The sequence below is a fragment of the Lactuca virosa genome, chromosome 5 (genome assembly GCF_052849685.1).
Source record: "Lactuca virosa cultivar CGN04683 chromosome 5, Lactuca_virosa_CGN04683_v6, whole genome shotgun sequence".
NCBI lineage: Eukaryota > Viridiplantae > Streptophyta > Magnoliopsida > Asterales > Asteraceae > Lactuca > Lactuca virosa.
In genome coordinates, this window is record NC_136430.1 from 129,444,246 (window position 1) to 129,454,795 (window position 10,550).

The following is a 10,550-nucleotide window of genomic DNA, read 5'->3' on the forward strand; positions in this document are numbered from 1 at the left end:
GACGGAACAGTCCAGTCTTTTTGGACCGGTCCTGAAAAATATTGGGCCAATCTTGTTTTAGACCGTTCAGTTTCAAACCTTTTCGAAATTAGTTCAAAACTGATCTTCTGTTCGGTCTAGGATAACCACATAATTTAGTAATTATACATTGTCTTATTCAGTCCATAGGTCCATACTCCATAGCCCATATCAAATGAGTTTTGAGTTTTGACCTTTTTATTATTTCTACCACTCTCTGAATGGTTTTATATTTTAATTAAAAAAATAAGTGGGCACCACTCTGACTTCTCCACTCTCCAGATGGTTTAACTCCATTTCCAAACACCAAAATAACTTGTTAACCTTCTCGTCTCTGCTTAACTTCGAAAATCCGCATCGAAACATGAAAAAGATCAAGAATGCACATGTTTGTAGATGATCTTAGAATAAGATCTACAGAAATCCAAGGCTCCGGCAACTTGTATGCCCTTTTAGACCTAATGAACTCCCACCTCCCCCAGTGGATAGATTATTCATCGGTATCTCTATGCCACCTCCCAAATCAATCTTCTGAATCGAATCAGTGTTCTTTGATGACGAGGTACTCCAATCAGGGTTCTTCGATAAGAATTTTATTTTACTTTATTTCCACATGTGTTAGTAAGAAGAAAATCGATGTCGAAACATGTTTCAGTTAGTTCAAGTTGATGTGTTTAAACGAGACAAATCGAATAAGGGCTCTTTGATTTGCACACTTCGAAAGAACATTCATGTCAATATTGCTCATTTTCAGCTCTTCCAACATAGATCAAGACCAGGGTTGTTCATTATTCCGATAAAATCGAATTGTCCAATTGGACAATTTTGATCAGACTATTTGATTCAGATATTCAAATTTTTGGATTGGTTTTTAGCAAAACCGAATTATTATTTTGGATTTTAGATTGGTTTATAAATTAAAAACCTAATAGTCTAAAAAACCGAATAAGAATTTATAAGTGGTTTTAAAAACAATCCGAAACATCCTTTAGTATACAATCATTTTATGACCGAATGGTGAAAAAGAAAAAAAAATTGTAATGGAAATGTAATTTTTGACCCACAAGGATCATTTATGTAATCGCTCTAAATTATATAACCATTTTTAAAAGGTCCAGTTTTTAAATAAGCAAAAAAATACAAGTGGTAGGTTTGGTTGATTTTATTGGTATTTTTTGGGGTTGACTTTCACATTCCCATTATTGAACCATCGTGCCGAGGGTTATTCACTTCATCTCCTCCTTTCTTTGCAATCGTTTTGTTTAAGTTCTTCAACAAAGACTTACAGCGTATTATCAATGGCGTCTTCTTCGAATTCATCCATTTACAAGAGTTTTAAGTATGATGTGTTTTTGAGTTTTAGAGGCGAAGACACTCGTACAAATTTTGTTGATCATCTTTATCATGCTCTTCAACAGAAAAACATTCACACTTACAAGGATGATGACAGAATCAGAAAGGGCAAAAGGATCTGTAATGAGCTCATCAGATCCATTGAAGATTCAAAATTCTATATCATTGTTTTCTCCAAAAACTATGCCGCTTCCTCTTGGTGCTTAGATGAGCTTGTGAAGATCATCGAGTGTCACAAGACCACCGAGCATACTGCCTACCCCGTCTTCTATGATGTCGAACCATCGGAAGTCCGCAGACAAAGTGGGGCAGTTGAAAAAGCCTTTGCCGATCATGAAAATGAAGAGGCTGCAGAGAAGTGGAGGGATGCTCTAAAAGAAGCAGCGGATCTGGCCGGATGGGAGTTGAAGAATACTGCCGATAGGTAATCACTTCATCAATTTATTTGCATTATTCTTTATTTCTGGTTCTTTTTATCAAGTTTGGCCACATTTTGAATCAATCAAGGTCGAATATAATATAAACATTACACAAAGCACCATCGATGTCCAATTTCTTAAAAATCCGGCTCAAAACGACTAAATAGTTGCTAATCATTACTATTCCAAATCGGTTTCTGATTTTAGTAACTTTCTTAATTTATGAATAGAGGTGCTTGAGGGTTTTGCTTTAGTTCAACCCTTAGCAAAAAAAAACATTGTTGAGTCGTTGACTTATTTATTAGTTTAGTTTCTCGTATGCAGGTGTTTATAATTCTGTCATCATATATTTGCAATTTTCTTTCACTCTGCTTTTTTTTTCTTCTAATCTGAGTTTACCCTTGATGTAAAAGGCTTGGACATGGCATCTCATGTTGTATTGTCAAATTCTAACTCAAGCTCGGAGTCTTGTTGAAAGTTTGAACATGAAATATGATTCATTATACAACTATGTTATTACTTCATTTACATATGTATGTTGGATTTGAAAGTAAAATTCTTCATGTGGGATTTTTAAATAAGCTAATTAAATCCTCTTTAAAATACAGGCATGAAGCTAAATTCATCCAGAAAGTTGTTGGAGAAATTTCACTAGAGTTACGATCCGTCAATTTCAGCATTGATGAAACATTAGTAGGCATGGAGACTCGTATCTATGATGTTTTATCATCTCTAGGAACAAGTTTAAATGATGTTCGCATGATCGGGATCAAAGGAATGGGAGGTGGTGGGAAGACAACTTTAGCCAGGGCTGTTTTTGATCAAATATCCTTCCAATTCGAAGGTGCAAGCTTCGTTGAGAATGTTAGGGAAGTTTCAAATGCTTCTTTGTCCGGATTGAAGTCCTTGCAGAACCAAATTCTTTCTGATATCATAAAAGATCAAGGCATCACTGTAAGTAGTGTTTATCACGGGAAAAGCATGATGAAGAGATGGATTCATGGTAAAAAGGTTCTTCTTGTTCTGGATGATGTGGATCATATAGAACAGCTTGAGGCGTTGGCTGGTGAGATGAATTGGTTTAAGCCAGGAAGCAGAATTATCATTACAACAAGAGATGAGCAAGTGCTCATAGCACATCGAGTGAAGTCGATTCATAACGTCAAGTTGTTATCTGATAATGAAGCAATTTGTCTCTTCAATAGGTATGCCTTTGTGAGAGTGATTCCAGTTATAGGGTACGAAGCGCTCTCACAACAAGTTGTGCATTATGCAGCTGGTCTTCCCTTAACGATCAAAGTTTTGGGTTCATTTCTTTGTGGTAAAAATGAGCTTGAATGGATAGATGCTCTGAAAAGACTTAAAACAATTCCGTTAATGGAAACTTTGAAAAAATTAGAAATAAGCTATACCAGTCTAGAGGAGGATTACAAAGAAATATTCCTAGATGTTGCATGTATATTTAAAGGATGGTCGAAAGACTTTGCAATCAAAGTGCTTGAAAGCTGTGGATATCATGCTAGAACTGGTTTAAGAGTTCTTGAGCAAAAATCTCTCATAACCATTTATGAAGATTCTTCTGATGATGAAGAGTGCTTGGGCATGCATGACCATATTGAAGAGATGGGCAGGAATATTGTTCGTCGGTTGCATCCGGATAAGCCTAACAAACATAGTCGGTTGTGGATTACCAAGGAAATTGAAGATGTATTGACTAATGACTTGGTAAGGATCAAGTTTATTTCTAAGTTAAAGCTAACACATTTTCATTAATTACGACACAAATTTCATGGTGACTTCTTTTTTATTACAGGGTACCCAAGAGACAAGATATATAAAATTTGACACACGTGACCTCAGTCCGGAAATTCTAATGAATGGTCTTAGAAAAATGAAGGAACTTAGATTTCTTTACGTGCGTGGTGAAAGTAAAAGCGATTGTTCTCATCCGAATTGGAAATTTATTAAATTCCCAGACGCTTTACGATATCTGCAATGGAACTATTATCCCTTCAGGTCTTTACCCATAACATTTAAACCAGCTAATCTTGTTGCACTTGAGATGAATTCCAGTAAAATCATAAAACTTTGGGAAGGGGGAGAAAGAAAGGTAGAATTATGGTTGATTATTTCTTTTATGTTGCTCATTTGAATGCAATGCATCCATTGCTTTGTTATTACACCAATATTCACCATACTTTTTTTTCTTATATTATAGGTTTTTAACAAGCTCAGAATCCTTGACCTTAGTTGGTCAAGGCTCAGGACCCTTGATCTTGGGCTTACTCCAAATATAGAGACATTGAATCTTATAGGATGCCGTGAATTGGTAGAAATTCACATGCTTTCTGGAAGTATAAAGCTCATAACCCTTGACCTCAGTGGGTCAATGTTGAAGACCCTTGACCTTGGGTTGGCTCTCAATCTCGAGCTCTTAAATCTTACAAAATGTTCAGATTTGGTAGAACTTCAGATGCCCGATAGATCTCCAAATCTGAGATCCATCAAACTTGGATATTCGAAGTTGAGGACCCTTGACATTGGGCTGACTCCAAATCTCGAGTATCTAGATCTTGAAAAGTGTTCTGATCTAGAAGAACTTCACATGGGCGATGAATGTCAAAAGCTCACATTCCTTAACATCAGTCGTTCAAAGTTCAAGAACCTTGACTTCAAGCTGACTCCAAATCTCAAAACGTTAGATCTTAAAAATTGTTACAATCTTGTAGAACTTCACATGCTTGCTGGATGTAAAAAGCTTATAAGCGTTGACCTCAGTTGGTCAGAGTTGAGGAGCCTTGACCTTGGGTCGGCTCTCAATCTCATGCTCTTAGATCTTACAAGATGTTCAGATTGGTGGAACTTCAGATGCCCGATAGATCTCCAAATCTGAGATCCATCAAACTTGGATATTCGAAGTTGAGGAGCCTTGACATTGGGATGACTCCGAATCTCGAGTATTTAGATCTTGAAATATGTTCTGATCTAGAAGAACTTCACATGGGCGATGAATGTCAGAAGCTCACATTCCTTAACATTAGGCATTCAAAGTTCAGGAACCTTGACCTTAGTCTGACTCCAAATCTCGAGACGTTAGATCTTAATCATTGTTCCAATCTTGTAGAACTTCACATGCTTGCTGGATATATAAAGCTCAAAACCGTTGACCTCAGTTGGTCAGGGTTGATGACCCTTGACCTTGGGTCAGCTCTCAATCTATGGCTGTTAGATCTTACAAGATGTTCGTCTTTGGTAGAACTTCACATGCCTGATAGATCACCAAATCTGAGATCCATCAAACTTGGATATTCGAAGTTGAGGACCCTTGACATTGGGCTGACTCCGAATCTCGAGTATTTAGATCTTGAAATGTGTTCTGATCTAGAAGAACTTCACATGGGCGATGAATGTCAGAAGCTCACATTCCTTAACATCAGGTGTTCAAAGATCAGTAAGCTTGACCTGAGGCTGACTCCAAATCTCGAGAAGTTAGATCTTAAAAATTGTTCCAATCTTGTAGAACTTCACATGGACAATGAATCGCTAAAAAAGCTTGTCTACTTGGACTTAAGCGGTTGTTTGAGGTTTATCTCATTTAAGTTTGACATACAGAGTAAAGCTTCTTGTAGTGAGGTTGGTCCTTTAGCTGAGTTACATCTGACTGCAGAGTCCCTAGATGCATGCCCATTACACCCCGATAGTAATTTCCCAAAGTTTCAGTTTAAATGTTTTTATAAAGAAGATCGACCCTTATTGACTAGAAACCTTGAGAAGCTTATTTCTTTTGGTCTGTGTGCTTGCACAGACCTTGATATGTTTTCAAGAAGCATTTGTGGGTTAGAACGTTTAAGAGAGCTTAAACTCCAAGGCAGTATTCCAGAGGTCCCCAAGGACCTTGATCAGCTACAATGTCTAGAGACGCTACATATTTCTTGTACAAATAATATTAGACATCTTCCCGATAACATTTGTATGTTGAAACATCTTAAATCTCTCGAAGTTGAGTCATGTTCATCGTTTGAGAAATTACCTGAGGATCTTGGCCGATTAGAATGTTTAAAGAAGCTAACTTTGTCTTGTGAAAAGATCAAAGATCTTCCTGATAGCATTTGTATGCTGAAACATCTGGAAACCCTCGAACTTTCTTGTCAGTTTCTTGAGAAATTACCTGAGGATCTTGATCGGTTAGAATGTCTGGAGAAGCTAACTTTGTCATCTGAAAAGATTGAAGATATTCCTGAATGCATCTATATGTTGAAACATCTGCAATCCCTCGAACTTTCTTGTCAGTTTCTTGAGAAATTACCCGAGGATCTTGGCCAATTAGAATGTTTAAGGAAGCTAAGTTTATCATCGGAAAAGATTAAAGATATTCCTGATAGCATTTATATGTTGAAACATCTGGAATCCCTCGAACTTTCTTGTCAGTTTCTTGAGAAATTACCGGAGGATCTTGGCCGATTAGAAGGTTTAAAGAAGCTAACTTTGTCATCGGAAAAGATTAAAGATCTTCCTGATAGCATTTGTATGTTGAAACATCTTGAATCTCTTCAACTGTATGATTGTCGGTTGCTTGAGAAGTTACCTGAAGATCTTGGCCGATTAGAATGTTTAAGGAATCTGTGTTTGACATCTGCAAAGATTAAATATCTTCCTAATAGCATTTGTATGTTAAAACATCTTGAATCTCTCGAACTTGATGATTGTTCATTGCTTGAGAAGTTACCTGAGGATCTTGACCGATTAGAACATCTAGAGATCCTCAATTTCAGCTTTTGCAAGCTTTTACAAGATATCCCGGTCAGCATTTGTAAGATGAAATGCTTAAAATATCTCAATCTCTGCCATTGTGCATGCATAAGTCATATTTCTCGGATCATTATCTTGTTGAGTGGACTGCGTATTTGTGGGTCGAGAGAGCTTCTGCAGTCATTAGGTTTTAGATCCATGATACAAACCATAGATTTCAATGATGATGTGTGCTATGTGGATATGTGAATAACACAGTGCTCTAGGGATGATTTGGTGAGCCTCTGTAGGCTCGGGAGAAAAGCCTATTCACAAACAACTATTATAGCAGGTACTTAATTTCTCTGTTTTCTACTGATCATCTTACTTTGTTTTGAATTTTGAAATTGATACTATATAATTAGTTTTTCAACCGAAAATCAATAATTACATTGTAAAACAAATTAAGTACTATACATACAGGAAGAAAACTTAACACACAAAAGTTGTATACCCTTTTCCATTACGACTTTTAAAATATTTTTGTTACCATTGATCATGACATTTGAACCTTGAACCATTTCAAGGCATCTGGTGATTTTTAGAACTGCTTCTGAAAAACTATTTGGTTTACATCATTCAATGTTTTTTCTACATTCTTAAACCAAATCATCTTTGTTTGGACTATATCAGAAAACACACTACTTTGGGTTGGGGAGAATGTCTTGGAGACGCACTCTGAGCAAACCAATGGTGAGGTTGTTTTATCCGTTGACAAGTTGCAGGGGTCAGCAATCAGGATGCTAATTGTTCACCTAAGAGTATCTTAATTTTTTACAATTTGGCTTTATTGTTTGTTTTTGTGTGCTTAGGCTGTGCATTTTGGCACTGCAATGCAATGAACCAAACTTGTTTTCATATTAAACATAGAGTCATACACCATGGTATCTAGGGGTGAGCAAAGGCGGGTACCCACCCTAATTCTCTAGAACCGGAACCGGAACCGGAACCGGAACCGGCGGTTCTTGAAATCTTGGAACCGGAACCGGTTCCGGTACCGGGTACCCGGTTCGTAATTTTCTTTCTTATAATTTAATCGTTATAAACCATAAACTAACCATATATTATTAACTAAAAATTAATAGTGAACATTATAAATTAGTTTTTGAATACGATTATCATGTCATATTTGTCAAAAACCAAATATTGTTAAAAATGTTGAAAACCAAATGAAAATTGTTAGTGGATGTTTACATATTATAACTCTCTGTTCCTCTGTCAAGTGTTCCTCTGTCAAGTCTTAATTGCTTTTCAAATTCTTGCAATTTTATAGTTTCCCATCTTATTAACATATCCATATAATAATTAGCATCTTATTATCGCAAACCACTAAAATTAATGTTTACAATGGAGTTCTGTAAATGAAAAGGTATCCAATCATTGTCCAAAAATGAAAACCATGTTATTAGCAAACCATCTTATTAACAAACTAATAACACGTCTAAACTTATGTTAGACTAGTTAACATATATATATATATATATATATATATATATATATATATATAAACCGGTTCCGGCGGTTACCCAGCGGGTAGCGGTTCCGTAAAAATGAGAACCGGAACCGGAACCGTTTAAGGCGGTTCCGGTTCCGGAACCGACGGTTCCATGGCGGTTCCGGTTCCGAAAGCGGATACCCGGTTTCGTGGTAATAACTTATTGTAAATTCGAATCCGGTTCTTTGACATAATTATTGCTCAATAAATGGAACTTCAAAGAGAACATCTGATAAATTAAAGAGATTTTGTTTGACAAAGTTTGCGTTACTTTCTTGTAATATAATATTCCCAAAAAAGTTTTCTAAACTCATGATAAATGTCCTTTTGAGTATTGCGTAATTGATATTGTAAAGGCTCAAATGTATAGAAGAACCCTAACTAATATATAATAGAAGAAAAAAAATCCTAAGATGAAGGGAAAGAAGCTATACCTTCCTAAACAAATACAAATTTTTTTATAAGAAGGTAAAAGTATGTAAAGATTAAATGAAAAGGACAAAGGAAGATATACATTTTTGGTGAAAAATCATCTTATTGCACGCTTGTATCTTATACTCTTAGTTTGAGTATTGTGATATGGAATTGAATTTTAAAAGAATGGATATGGATATTCGAGCGGTTCAACTTGTGGCACTTTTGAGATAAAGCCAAAGTAGGTTGCCTACATCAACATAAGTTGCATTTCTCAATGAAACTCGTCTAGTAGGTATTATTATTCCAGTTGGAGTATTTTGAGTGGAAATGGAGCCTTGAATGACTAAACTAGAAAATTTGTATAAAATTTGTATTTTGAGTGGAAATGGAGCCTTTTGTATCAACAAAATTTTAAGTAAAGTCAAAGCACGTTACCTAAATCCACAAAGTTTTGTTTATTAGGGTAAAATTTGTATTGGTTGGTTGGTTGGCTGGTTGGCATTGATACAATGTTACTTGCATCGGAGCATTGTGGATTGAATTAAATACTAATTGGATAAGAAATTAACGGAAGATTCAATAGTCTTCATCTACAACTTGATAACATTGTCATATGATTATATCAAAGAGAAATTACAAGGGTTCTCAGAGAAAAGCATATAGACTACAAGGAATAAATCGGATATAAATACTAGCTAGACAGAAACTCTAATGGGCTAAAGACAAAAAGGGCCCATAAACAAGCGGGCTAATAATATAGACTAACATCCTCCCTCAAACTCACAATGCCGCATCAATAAACATTGAGAGTTTGTCACATAAGAACCGAAACCGAGGAGCCGATAAAGCCTTCGTAAAAATATCCGCAAGCTGCAAAGTTGATGAAACAAATGGAAGCGAAATGGTCCCAAGCTGCAGATGATGACAAGTAAAATGACAATCAATCTCAATGTGCTTCGTCCGCTCATGAAAAACAGAATTCTTCGCAATTTGTATCGCATTTTTATTATCACAATTCAAGGGAGTAGGTGAAGAAATGTAAACTCCCATATCCGCAAGCAGCCACCGTAACCAGATAATCACACATGTAGTTACAGCCATAGCACGATATTCAGCCTCCGTGGAAGATCTAGAGACAACATCCTGTTTCTTGCTCTTCCATGAAATAAGAGACTCTCCAAGAAATACACAAAATCCAGTGGTAGACTTACGATCATGACGATCGCCATCCCAATCAACATCACTATAGGCACGTAACTCAAGAGAAGACATCGAGGGAAACAAGAGAGTCTGAAACTGAGTGCCACGAAGATATCTCAGAATACGAAGAACAGCTCCCCAATGAACAGAGGTAGGTGCAGTAACAAACTGACTGACAATATGAACAACATGAGCAATATCTGGACGAGTGACTGTGAGATAAACCAAACTTCCCACCACAGTACGATAAAGATTCAGATCAGACAAAGGAACACCATCAGTAGGAGAGTATCGAGCATTGGTTTCAATAGGGGTATCAACAGTCCGATTGTCAGAAAGTCCCGCCCGTGTAAACAAGTCAGATATATATTTAGTCTGGGAAAGAAGGTACCCTTTCTTAGACCGAGCGACCTCAATACCCAAGAAATAACGCATCAAGCCCAAATCCTTCATAGCAAATCGACGAGCTAGATCATGCTTCAAAGACTCAATACCACCATGGTCATCACCTGTAATAATCATGTCATCCACATATAAGGACAGAAGAATCCGTCCTGCACTCGAGCATCTAACAAACAGAGCAGAATCGTGATTACTCTGGACAAATCCAAGAGAGGTAATCACTGTGGAGAATTTCTCAAACCAAGCACGAGGGGCTTGCTTGAGCCCATACAAAGCTTTGCGAAGCCGACAAACCTCGCCCGGTCGGTGTTGAATTCCTGGAGGAGGGGTCATATAAACCTCTTCATGAAGGTCACCATTCAAAAAAGCATTCTTGACATCCATTTGAAAGATCTTCCACTGTCGAACGGATGCAACTGCAATCATAGTACGAACTGTCATGATCTTTGCAACTGGGG

General features: G+C 36.8%; 1 pseudogene across 1 annotated transcript; it reads left to right on the forward strand.

The window, feature by feature from the left end:
- Positions 1-1,233: 1,233 nt before the first annotated feature.
- LOC145114932 (uncharacterized) lies at positions 1,234-6,870 on the forward strand (annotated as a pseudogene). Its single transcript, XR_013711346.1, has 4 exons — positions 1,234-1,795; positions 2,399-3,515; positions 3,604-3,900; positions 4,009-6,870. The product of XR_013711346.1 is annotated as an uncharacterized LOC145114932 (transcript).
- Positions 6,871-10,550: the final 3,680 nt, after the last annotated feature.